The 12,891-nt window shown below is 51.9% G+C and overlaps 1 long non-coding RNA gene across 2 annotated transcripts in view; it reads left to right on the top strand.

Moving 5' to 3' along the window:
- Window positions 1-12,891, top strand: part of LOC116585274 — a 319,368-nt gene that overhangs the window by 70,136 nt on the left and 236,341 nt on the right. The window contains exon 1 of one of the 2 annotated variants that reach the window (XR_004283534.1): window positions 5,261-5,273. The exons of the other annotated variant lie outside the window; for it this stretch is intronic. This is a non-coding gene — a long non-coding RNA (uncharacterized LOC116585274). Of the gene's footprint in view, window positions 1-5,260; window positions 5,274-12,891 lie in introns of those variants that run through there. 2 annotated transcript variants of the gene reach the window in all.

Below are 12,891 nucleotides of genomic sequence, written 5' to 3'. Positions count from 1 at the left end.
TCAGCACTGTGGGCTTATGGCACAGGGCTAGCCCTGTACATGGGTATTTGTGACGTCTGTAGAGTAGATGTGGCCGGAGACAGAGCTGGAGAAGAATCCAGAGTTCTCAGAACGAATAATTGGCCTCCCACTGAGCACCCCCCACCCCCGAATTCTTACAAAATACTCTAAGGTAAGTGGTCTCACTCCCATTTTACAGGTATGGAATTGAGGCTCAGAGACCTTAAGTGAGGAGCCCCGTCCCCATCCAAGGGGCAGAGCTAGGATTTGGGCCATTCCCTTTCCATGAAGCTGCCTTGCTCCCAAGGAGGACATCTCTGGCCTCACCAGGCTTTTATGTGGGTCTTTTAGAAGAAGGAGTCCCGTTGCCCCGAGATGTGTAGTAACCACGGCTTTCTCTCTGTTCTTAGGAAGGCAGGTGGCGGCGGCCAGGGCGGGGTGGGGATGGGGAGGGGCGCAGCAGGAGGGTGAGAGCGTGGACCCTGGGAGCGGCCAGGAGCCGCCCGAGGATGTGGAGTCTCTTCCCCTCACTCGTGAGTGTGAGGGGTCAGGAACTGAGAAGAAGCTTAGTGACCGCGCTCCTCTCTGCGTCCAGGAAACACACAGTCTTGGGAACGAAGGAAAACGGGAATAATTACTTTGGAGTAAAAAGTCCTTTGTCAGCATTTATGGCCACGGCTGGGGATGCGAGTCACTTGGAAGGGCCTGGTCTCAGCAGCTCCGGGCATGACTCCGTTCCCGGGAGGTCCACAGCCCTACGCCGTGTGAGCAAGTGATCCTCCCGCCCGCGATCTATTTTCTTTGTTCCTTGGTGCTCTTTCTGGCTTCGCCTTGTGCCAGAACTGCAAATCTGGAGCTGTCAGCTCTAGTCCAGTCCCTGCAGAGCCCAGGGCAGTGTTCCAGCTCCTTAGGGTGGTGAGTGTGAAGACGATTCTGTGCGGAGAGTGATATTTATGACTTTGTCAGCTGTTGGCACTATAGGAATGGGCTCAAGACGGCCAGAGGAGGTTCAGCGGACTATGGATGTTTGTTTAGAGTCATGATCTGGGGGACTGACTGAGTTACCGTGCAGCCTCCCAGCAGCAAACTGTCCTGGTCCACGGCAATCCCTGGAAGAAGAAACTCGGCTCAGCAGTAGCGCAGGGTCAGATACGACCAAAGACGCTGACTCTTCGCCTTGGACTTGCTGTTTTCCTCAGAAAGTCCACTGGCCTTTGTGTGCGGCCCGCCTCTCCTTGTCCGCTTGCCGGTGTATCTGGAGGTGCGGGTGATCCAAGGGCTCCTGTATTCGCGTCCGCCCGCCTTGGCCCCATGACTAGTCAGGGGTCGTCATCTTGACCGTCGTGTTGATGTTTGTTTCTGAAGAGTAAGATAGTGTAGCCAGTATCAGTGCCACTATGTATACGAAGTACTTTGAAGTACACGATTTTCATCTCATCCTCATAATAACTTTCTATGTGGGTAGGGAAAAGTCTATCATGTTCTCTTTTTTAAAATTTACTTTTAATCTTCTTAAAGATTTGCTTATTTATTTGAGAGAGAGAAAAAAAGAGAAAGAGAGAGTGTATGTGCAAGTGGGGAAAGGGGCAGAGGGAGAGACTGTCCAAGCAGGCTCCTGCTGAGGGCAGAGCCGGACGTGGGGCTTGATCCCACAACCCGAGAGATCGGGACCTGAGCCGAAATCTAGAGTCGGATGCTTAACTGACTGAGCCACCCGTGCACCCTATTGTGTTCTCTTGAAGATGGAAGCCAGTGATTTCATCACAATGACGAAAATAGTAATTAGTGGAATCAAGACTAGAGTCAGGTGTCTTTGATTCCTAGATCTGTACCCAGAGGCACACGAACTGTTGCCAGCAGGACAAATCTGGCCCACTGCCTCTTTTGGAACAGCCGGCAAGCTAAGTGCGGTTTTCACATTTTAAAATAGTTGAAAAGAAAGCAAAAGAAGAATATTTTTTGACACATGAAAATTCTATGTAATTTAAATTTCAGTGTGTGTAAAATAAAGTTGTGTTGGAACACGGCCATCCTTACTCATTTGTGTATTTTCCATGACTTCCTTCCTGCTGTATTGATGCAGTTGAGTTGTAACAGAGACCTTTTGGCTCCCAAAGTCTAAAATATTTACTGTCTGCCCCTCCATGGGAATGGTTTGTCAGTCGCTGTTACGGTTGATTAGTAGGTGGAGGTACTGGTCATGCACTACGGTATCAGAATGCTGGGCCACGGTAGCGAGCATTCACTGGGTGGTTTGAACAATAGGAGTTTATCGCATCGCAGTTCCTGAGGCTTGAAGTTCAGAAGTGACGCATCAGCAGGGCCGTGCTGTCTTGGAGACTGGGTGGATCCTTCCTGGCCTCTCCTGGCCGGGGGGTGGGGGGGTGGGGGGGTGTCCTCTGTGTTCGCTTGTTCGCACCTGCGTCCGTCCGCCTCTGCCTCCATCATCCCAGGGCTGTCTTTGCCTCGTCGCCCCTCTGTGCGCATATGTGTCCAGATGTCCCCCCTTTTCTTAAAAGGTTTATTTATTTATTTATTTGACACAGAGAGAGAGAGAGAGAGCGCGCGCGCACAAGCAGGGGGAGTGACAGGCAGAGGGAGAGGGAGAAGCAGGTTCCCCAAGAAGCAGAGAGCCCGATGTGGGGCTCCACCCCAGGGCCCTGGGATCATGACCTGAGGCAAAGGCAGACACTTAACCCACTGAGCCACCCAGGCGCCCCTGAATTTCCCCTTTTTTGTAAGAACATCGGTCGTATTGGGTTAGGACTCACCCTAATGGCTTCGTCTAACCAGAGCGTCTGTAAAGACACTATTTCCAAATAAGGTCCCATTCAGAGGTACCAGGGGTTAGGACATCAGCATCTCCTTCCGGGGGACACGGTTGGGCCCCCCGCAGTCTCCGCACTGGAGGCTGTTGTGCCCGCGTGAGCGTTACTCGTCCTTCTTCCCCGCCCCGGTCCCTGTCGCCCCTTCCCCACTTCTTCCTCTTTCCTCCCCTGCCTCCCTCCTCTTAGTCCCTGTGCAGTCAGCGAACATCCTGAAGCTCCCGCTGTGCCTCACTCGTGCACACGGGACCGTGCGGAAGTACAGGGTACGGAGACGATGAAGAGTCGCCCTGTGGCCTCAGGGACGTGCGGCGCGGAGGGGAGCCAGTCCCGTCCTGGCATCTGTGTAGAGGACAGTCGAGATTACAGTCACGGTTCGGAGAGATCTGCAGGCTCTCCATTCCGAAATATTGAGAAACAATCTTACAAAATAATTGATGTCCTCCTGGTATTTAAAGTGTCAGAGCTCCTGACTCCAGAATTCCAGGTGCCAACAGACATGGAGCTTGAGTGTAGCGTTTCCCTCCTGTGGTTTTCCAGCCGGCATGCGCAGGAACACTCTGGTCTTCTCGTCTGTCTCAGTTCCTTCCGTCCCTCTTCCCTTCAGCTCCGAACAGGTCACATTAGGATATTCTGCTCTGGGAGGAACAGTGGGATGACCCGGGGTAGCCGTGTCCAGCCCTGTTATAGTAAGTTGATGGCTTTAGGGAGACCTGGTCTGCAGCTTTGAGAGACGAAGCTTGACACCACCAGTGGGTGTCATTTGTCCCAATAGGTTGTTTGTTGGGTCTTCATTGAGGCTCTTTGTTCCTCTGCTCTCTCCTCCTGGCACTAATTGGCCATGTTCAAATACGGTCATAAAGTGCGTGAAATGTGTTCTGACAGCTTCTCCTGCCCGTGCCCCGGAGTGCACCACTGCCCGCATCTCACAGGATCCTCCTGGTCAGGGTCAGGGTGTGCGGGTGCAGACTCTAGTCTGTCCTCTTCATGGCCCTTCTGGTGGGGGATGTTTGTGGACAGCAGCCTCGGGTCCCATCAGTTTTTTGTTTTGTTTTGTTTTTGTCTTTAAAACTTCTGTGCTATTTGTAAACTATGGAATTCCTTCCACTGTCTGCACATCCAGAGTTTCCTCCTGGTCACCTGCCACAGATGCCGACCTGGGGAAACAGCAAAGCTCCCTCCCTGCAGGAAGGAGGTGGTACTGGAAAGCAACCCTCTCCTCCCAGTGGCATTCTCTTCCTAGAGTTCGCGGTTGCTGCCGGTCTCATCGTTGTATCTGGACTTTAAATGTACATTTCTCAGTTTCTGTTCCACCTAGCCCTTTTAAGGGAGATTTAAAAAAATCTCTTTTATATGATTCACAATGAATGCAAAGGCTCATTAGCTTTTAAGAATGGTGCTGAGTAAGAAAAAAACTAGTAAAGGAACTTTGACATTGATATTGTCAGACTAGAGCAAACTCACTTTGTTTTTTTTTTTTTTAAGATTTTATTTATTTATTTGATGAGAGAGACAGAGATCACAAGTAGGCAGAGAGAGGCAGGCAGAGAGAGAGGAGGAAGCAGGCTCCCCGCTGAGCAGAGAGCCCGATGCGGGGCTCGATCCCAGGACCCTGAGATCATGACCTGAGCTGAAGGCAGAGGCTTAACCCACGGAGCCACCCAGACACCCCACTTTTTTAGTTTTTAAATGAATTTCTTCTTGTACTTGGATGATCCCAGAATACATTTCTCAGTACAATTCGACATTAGAAATATTTCTGAATGTCAGTGACCTGAGTCTTGGTTTGACTTCTAACGAGTTAAGAAACTTTGGGCAAGTCACTTAACCTTCCGGATTGCTGGTGTCCTACAAGAACACGACCTTACAGTGTCGTTTGGGAGTTGAAGTAAACAATGTGTGTCAAGGGGCTTTAGAGGTTATAATGTTTATGTAAATATTAGAAGATGTTAGTATTGTCACTAATTAAAATTGTACTTATGGAAATTCAGAGACACTTTTCCTCTCCTGTGAGATCATAAAAGGCACAGTTATCACTGTTGTTGACTTCCTTTGGGTAAAGCTGAGATCGCTGATTCCAAGAGACGGTTCCCAGACCAAGAGCATCAACCTCACCTGAGAGTGTGTTAGAAGAGTGCACGGTTGGGTCCCACCTCGCACCCCTGCCTCAGAAACGGGAGGCGGGGCCCAACCACCTGTTTAACCAGACCTCCAGGTGCCACGAATGTTGGAGACCCATGGGCTTCGAGTTATGCCCAGCTGGCTATGTGTAGGCTCTGATTTTGCTGATTTCTTTCTTTTTCTTTTTCTAATTTGGCTCTCCTTTCAGACATGGAAGGGATTCTGAAAACAACAACAACAACAACAACAACAACAAACCATGAATGTGTGTAGCTAAGATTGAGTTGCCGCCATTAGCTGACCTCCCACAACATGCCGAGCAGCTAGGTGACCCCTTTTTTTTTTTTTTTAAAGATTTTATTTATTTATTTGACAGACAGAGATCACAAGTAGGCAGAGAGGCAGGCAGAGAGAGGGGGAAGCAGGCTCCCCGCTGAGCAGAAAGCCCCATGCGGGACTCGATCCCAGGACCCTGAGATCATGACCTGAGCTGAAGGCAGCGGCTTAACCCACTGAGCCACCCAGGCGCCCCCTAGGTGACCTGTTTTTAGCAGTGACATAGATCCTAGGACTGGAGGTTCTTGAAGCAGCCCCTTTGTTAAACACAAATCTGTCAGTTATGGCAGGGACCCAGCAAGGGTTTTTAAGGTGCTCCTTCTCAGGTGGGGAGGTCCGTTGGATGAAGTGGCCGTCACTATTCAGTGAAATTCGGTAGAGCTGCACTGAGCTTGATTCCTCTTTTTGCTCCCCTGAATATCAGGTGTTGTCTCCCTTCAGACAGTCTTTAGTCTGCCACACCTGGACGCCCACCTGTTAATGACACCGGGCCCCACCCCTGCGGTGCTCCGCCAAGTGCCCTACTGTACACCGTGTGTTTTCCCATCACGTCCCAGGACCGTGCCATGGCCGGCGTGACAGACAGGTGGTCACAAGTTACTTGGGTAAAGTTAAAACCAGGGCTGTAAACGTAATTCGGCCGGAGGAGGGAAAGTCGTGGGGATAACGTCAGGGAAATCCTGGCGCCGTTGTGTTGATCCGTAAGGACAGAGGAACACGGAAGATGTTTAGTAAGTATGGAGTGAATGAATGAGGAATGAATTTCGTGTTTTGGGAGCTAACCTGCCTATTTAACTTAAGAGCATCTATCTTATCCCAAATGAACAGACATTATGCCTTGATTGAGTGAACTATTAGATATGTTTAGCTTTAAACGCAGACATAAATAGATTTGATCTTTCCGTGGTTCGAATTTCCTCCCATCAGCTTTCCCTTAATTATCCACAAGTGTTCCAAACCTTCATTAGCTAAATAGAATGCAGATGATGGTCATTAGTCTGGGATATAAATCCTGCTGGCACATTCAATGGCTTTTCACTTGGTTAATTGAAATTTTCAGTATTCATGGACTACAAGAAAACACTGTAATTTTATCATTTATTCAGGGGTATAATTTTTTCCCTTTAGCTGGTTGTGTTTAATAATCATGCACTTAAAAAATATGAATTTGCTGGAGGGATGCCTCTATTTTCAGTGTGCATGTATCAGTACCAGTTTGCTAAAGCAGGAAGACCAAATGGAAATTTATACTTTGTCGAGAAATCCTAAAACTGGCCGACTGTCATGTCTAAGAAAGCATCCAAGTAGTGTGCACTTTTGGGACCCCTCGATTCATGGGTGAATGACTTCCAAATTGTTAGTAATATGAGTAGGTCTCATTCCGACATCTACCAATGAGTGAGAAGTCACCCAGTGTGTCTGCGCGGGGCGAGGCGCAGGGATCAAATGAGGTGCCCCAGGCAGACGCCAGGCCTTGAACGGCGCTTAGCTCGCGGCTGCAGCTGACCTTTAGCAAAACGAGCGGGCGTGCGGTGGTGTCTGGCTGAACGTGAAGCACACACACGCACGCACACACACGCATGCACACACACGCACTCGCACACACACGTACGCACACGCATGCCCCCCCACACATACAGACACATACGCACACACACACACATGCACACAAAGGAAGAACTGGTGCTGGAAATAAAATCTTGGAACATTACCGTCTATCTCAGACCTACAGTTTCTGGATTCCTTAATTTTTATAATCCACTATTTAAGCAATTCTCTTGCCCCTGACTTTGTTCTAGTTTAACCGAGTAAGCGTCACAGTTTTGCTGTTTTCAAAGTGTAAATCTTAGTCGTCGACGTTACATAGAAGAAGGCAGCTCAGGAGAATTTGAGTCTGTTTCTGTTTCGTTTTTTTCTAAACCTAATTTAGTGGGAGAGACAACACTGCAGTACCTCTCAGAGGTAGACTCTCTCTTAAAATGGCGTACAGAACATACGGCGTCTCTTTTCGCGACTCACTCTGCGACCACTCCCACCAGGGAGAATGGGCTAAGCAGCTGCCCTTCTGGAACCTGTTTCCGTGGGCTGGCCTGGTCGAGCCTCAACCTCTGACACTGCTTGTGGGTTCTCAGACCGAGGCCGTATGGCACCAGGTTTTCACCCCAAGTCACTCTTTCTTCTGGGCTGCTTCTGCCTTTCTGCCCACTTGGAACATTTCTGTAAATGATCATTAATGTTAACTTGAGGAAGATGTATTTAACTACCTCATCTTCTAAATAGACCACTATTTAATATCTCTCAAAATCAGAGATAGAGACGTTTTAGAAGTTATGCTGTTGTGGGTCATCTCGAAAGCTCTCTGTAGCTCTGGAGGTAATCAAGGCTGACCATGTTATTCAGTCCAGTGTTCTTGCCTCAGAGGATGGAGGGAAGAAGTAGGCAGAGCACTCCTTGGTTTCTGAGTGATGTGTCTGATAAAATCAGGCCCATTTCCTTCAGATTAGCCGGGTTATCAGGACCTTCAAGGACATGGATATGGGCTTCCTCACTTGGTGATGAAGAATTCGAGACCTCACGGCCAGTCACCCGTCTTAAGCTCACAAGAGGTCCGTTAAGAGGGGACAGGAGACCCAAGGAAGCCTCCTGAGCAAGTGGCCCATTTGTTTATCTGTCTAGAGAGTCTGTCCTCAAAGACCAGCAAACTTCTGAGTTCTAATACGGGATCATGTCCAACTAGAGTAAATCAGTCACGACCAGTGTCTGCCCTTGACAAAGTGTGCCAAAGTAAAGTGTGTCATGGACACAGCAGCCCCCCACACAGATGTCGCTGCTGTGAGGAGAGCAGCTGACCACCCGCAGCTGTCAGCCCTCTCAGGAGACCGTCCTCGGAGGAGCACAGTCCTCTTGCCCAGGGTCGTGCCTTCTTTCCCCGGCAGCTCTTAGCTCCGCCCCTGCTGGGGACAAGTCTACCCCCATTCAGGGCCCCCGTGTGGTGGACTGAGACCTTTGTGGAGTTTCACCAGGGCCAAAATTCTTCCTGTGCTTGGTCCCATACCCTTCCCTTTCCTTCCACAAGTGGAGTCCCGAGAGCAACCCCGATAAACCCCCGCCTGCTCACCTCCATCTCACGGACTGCTTTTTAGGGAGCCTAATGTGACCTACGTTTTTAGATCTTTTCCCATCACCGTGAGTGGCCAATGTCTTTTTTATGTAAGTCCTCATTTATCACCCATTAAAATCTGTTTCTGAAATTTTTAGAAAACTTAAAAACCCAAAGTTAAAAATATGCTTATAGAAAAGGATGTGATAAACTCATTCCTTCTAAGGTGTGACAGATCAACAGTAATAGTACGTGACATTTTCAGTTGCGCCCCCCCGGGCATGGACTCTTATACCCTAGCATGCCTCGAGAGTTTGTCTTTGATGGTTCAAAGCCTGGTGTGAAAAGCAGGGCTCTAATACGTGGAGTTTCAGGTATCAGTATATAAATGGACAGCCATAGGACCTGACCTTTCTAGATTCATCTGGAAAACTGCTACAACTTCTATGTGTAATGCTGCTCACCCCAGACGGGTCACCTTGCCGACAGGGTTAGAAGCCAGAGCTCTAAAACGGCCTCGCACCATCATGCTTGCCCTCCTCGGCGGAGCGCAGCCCTGCGCAGACTTTGTGGAGGAGACTCATTACGGGTTTCCTCTTTAGTAGAACAATATCGATGCGGCAGTCAAGAAGGCCCAGTGTGGGTGAGCCACCCTGTTTTGAGCCTTTCATTTCCAGTAATTATAGTGAACATGTTATTGGAAGGTTAGAAAGCCCACCCAAAGGCAATTACAATAGTTGTAATTAGGAAACTGGAATGCCGGTCAAACTCTTTGGAAGGCAACGGAACGAGACCAACGGAGCGTGTAAGTAAAATCCCCTTAGAAAATGGCCAAATTAAGGATCAGACTCTCCTTGACCTGGGCCGCGCTGCTTTCATACTCACTCTGGGTATGAGATTTCACCGCATATTTGGACTTTAGCTCAAGTGGTTCCTTCCTACAAATACAACATTTGGAGCTACTTGTACTAGTTTTTTTAGTGAAGCCAATTTCACCCAACTCTGACTCTCATTTCTCCTCCAAACACGTTTCTCAGGTCACCTGACACGATTCTTGAAGGTTGAATGGTATCGTTTCATCTCAAAGATCATTTCCGCTGGGGCTAGAACACTAGTATCTGAATCCTCAGACCTGTTCTTTGACTGACTGTCCCTAGTGGAGTATCTTAAACTCACTTAAGAATGCAAGCAGAGCTTCTGAAGCTGCCCCGCGCTGAATCTGCAGGAGCTAGAATTTGTGTCCTCTCCAGATTTTTCAACTGCCGTTTCCTGGAAAAAATTGAGTGACCCTGGTCAGGGAATCAGGATCGTCTCCGTGACTAGCGCTTCTTGAGTTTAGACCCGTGCTTCTCACCTGGGGGTGAATTTGCCCTCCGGGGACACCTGGAAATATCTGGAGGCATTTTTGGTCGATGACTGAGGTCAAGGGGTGGCGTGTGCTACTGAAGTCTGGGGGGTCGAGGCTGGCAGTGCTGCACAGCACAGCTCACCCCACCCACAGCAAAGAATTAACCAGTCCAAAGCGTTCGTAGAACTGACTTCGGAAAATCGATCGCCAAACCAAGCAGATAATAGACAGGAGACGCCGCCGGAGGAGAAACGGTGTTTGCGCCCCTCTGGACGTGTCGTGTCTGTCATGCTCCTCTGTCGCTCCGCTCCCCTCCGTGACGGTCTTGCCCGCGAGGCTGCGCTCCCGGAGCCGCGCTCCGCGACAAGGACGGCGACGTCCTCTGCGACGTTCCCGGCGCCTGTTTTCACGGACGGCCCCGGGCCCGGTAATGGGGCTGCGGCAACGGCCAGTCTTGTGGCGTCTGAACCTTCTCAGAGGAGGAATCTGAGCGTGGGCAGCGAGGCCGCGGTGTTGGGCGCTCACGGACGCGCCGCGGAGACGGGCCGAGGGCGTCTGCGGGAAGGCTGCGGTCCAGGGGCGCAGAGGCCTCCGAGAGCCTGTGCTCGTCCGGCTTTTCTCCCTCGTTGCTGGCTCTGTCCTCGAACGGAACCGGAGTCTGTCCTCGAACGGATCCGGAGTCTGTCCTCGAACGGAACCGGAGTCTGTCCTCGAACGGAACCGGAGTCTGTCCTCGAACGGATCCGGAGTCTGTCCTCGAACGGAACCGGAGTCTGTCCTCGAACGGAACCGGAGTCTATCCTCGAACGGAACCGGAGTCTGTCCTCGAACGGAACCGGAGTCTGTCCTCGAACGGAACCGGAGTCTGTCCTCGAACGGATCCGGAGTCTGTCCTCGAAGGGATCCGGAGTCTGTCCTCGAACGGAACCGGAGTCTGTCCTCGAACGGAACCGGAGTCTGTCCTCGAAGGGAACCGGAGTCTGTCCTCGAAGGGATCCGGAGTCTGTCCTCGAAGGGATCCGGAGTCTGTCCTCGAACGGAACCCGAGTCTGTCCTCGAACGGAACCCGAGTCTGTCCTCGAACGGAACCCGAGTCTGTCCTCGAACGGATCCGGAGTCTGTCCTCGAACGGAACCGGAGTCTGTCCTCGAACGGAACCGGAGTCTATCCTCGAACGGAACCGGAGTCTGTCCTCGAACGGAACCGGAGTCTGTCCTCGAACGGAACCGGAGTCTGTCCTCGAACGGATCCGGAGTCTGTCCTCGAAGGGATCCGGAGTCTGTCCTCGAACGGAACCGGAGTCTGTCCTCGAACGGAACCGGAGTCTGTCCTCGAAGGGAACCGGAGTCTGTCCTCGAAGGGATCCGGAGTCTGTCCTCGAAGGGATCCGGAGTCTGTCCTCGAACGGAACCCGAGTCTGTCCTCGAACGGAACCCGAGTCTGTCCTCGAACGGAACCCGAGTCTGTCCTCGAACGGAACCCGAGTCTGTCCTCGAACGGATCCGGAGTCTGTCCTCGAACGGATCCGGAGTCTGTCCTCGAACGGATCCGGAGTCTGTCCTCGAACGGAACCGGAGTCTGTCCTCGAAGGGAACCGGAGTCTGTCCTCGAACGGAACCCGAGTCTGTCCTCGAACGGATCCGGAGTCTGTCCTCGAACGGATCCCGAGTCTGTCCTCGAACGGAACCGGAGTCTGTCCTCGAACGGAACAGTAGTCTGTCCTCGAACGGAACCCGAGTCTGTCCTCGAACGGAACCGGAGTCTGTCCTCGAACGGATCTGGAGTCTGTCCTCGAACGGATCCCGAGTCTGTCCTTCCAACGGATCCGGAGTCTGTCCTCGAACGGAACCGGAGTCTGTCCTCGAACGGATCCGGAGTCTGTCCTCGAACGGATCCGGAGTCGGTCCTCGAACGGATCCGGAGTCTGTCCTCGAACGGAACTGGAGTCTGTCCTCGAACGGATCCGGAGTCTGTCCTCGAACGGAACCGGAGTCTGTCCTCGAACGGATCCGGAGTCTGTCCTCGAACGGATCTGGAGTCTGTCCTCGAACGGATCCGGAGTCTGTCCTCGAACGGATCCGGAGTCTGTCCTCGAACGGAACCGGAGTCTGTCCTCGAACGGATCCGGAGTCTGTCCTCGAACGGAACCGGAGTCTGTCCTCGAACGGATCCGGAGTCTGTCCTCGAACGGATCCCGAGTCTGTCCTCGAACGGAACCCGAGTCTGTCCTCGAACGGAACCGGAGTCTGTCCTCGAACGGAACCCGAGTCTGTCCTCGAACGGATCCGGAGTCTGTCCTCGAACGGATCCCGAGTCTGTCCTCGAACGGATCCGGAGTCTGTCCTCGAACGGAACCGGAGTCTGTCCTCGAACGGAACCCGAGTCTGTCCTCGAACGGATCCCGAGTCTGTCCTCGAACGGATCCGGAGTCTGTCCTCGAACGGATCCCGAGTCTGTCCTTCCAACGGATCCGGAGTCTGTCCTCGAACGGATCCGGAGTCTGTCCTCGAACGGAACCGGAGTCTGTCCTCGAACGGAACCCGAGTCTGTCCTCGAACGGATCCGGAGTCTGTCCTCGAACGGAACCGGAGTCTGTCCTCGAACGGATCCGGAGTCTGTCTTCGAACGGAACCGGAGTCTTTCCTCGAACGGATCCGGAGTCTGTCCTCGAACGGAACCGGAGTCTGTCCTCGAACGGAACCGGAGTCTGTCCTCGAACGGATCCGGAGTCTGTCCTCGAACGGATCCGGAGTCTGTCCTCGAACGGAACCCGAGTCTGTCCTCGAACGGAACCGGAGTCTGTCCTCGAACGGATCCCGAGTCTGTCCTCGAACGGAACCGGAGTCTGTCCTCGAACGGAACAGTAGTCTGTCCTCGAACGGAACCCGAGTCTGTCCTCGAACGGAACCGGAGTCTGTCCTCGAACGGATCTGGAGTCTGTCCTCGAACGGATCCCGAGTCTGTCCTTCCAACGGATCCGGAGTCTGTCCTCGAACGGAACCGGAGTCTGTCCTCGAACGGATCCGGAGTCTGTCCTCGAACGGATCCGGAGTCGGTCCTCGAACGGATCCGGAGTCTGTCCTCGAACGGAACTGGAGTCTGTCCTCGAACGGATCCGGAGTCTGTCCTCGAACGGAACCGGAGTCTGTCCTCGAACGGAT

The sequence above is a fragment of the Mustela erminea genome, chromosome 2 (genome assembly GCF_009829155.1).
Source record: "Mustela erminea isolate mMusErm1 chromosome 2, mMusErm1.Pri, whole genome shotgun sequence".
In the NCBI taxonomy this organism is placed as follows: Eukaryota; Metazoa; Chordata; class Mammalia; order Carnivora; family Mustelidae; genus Mustela; species Mustela erminea.
The sequence above is the reverse complement of the archived record's forward strand: the minus strand, read 5'-3'. Positions and strand labels throughout refer to the sequence as shown.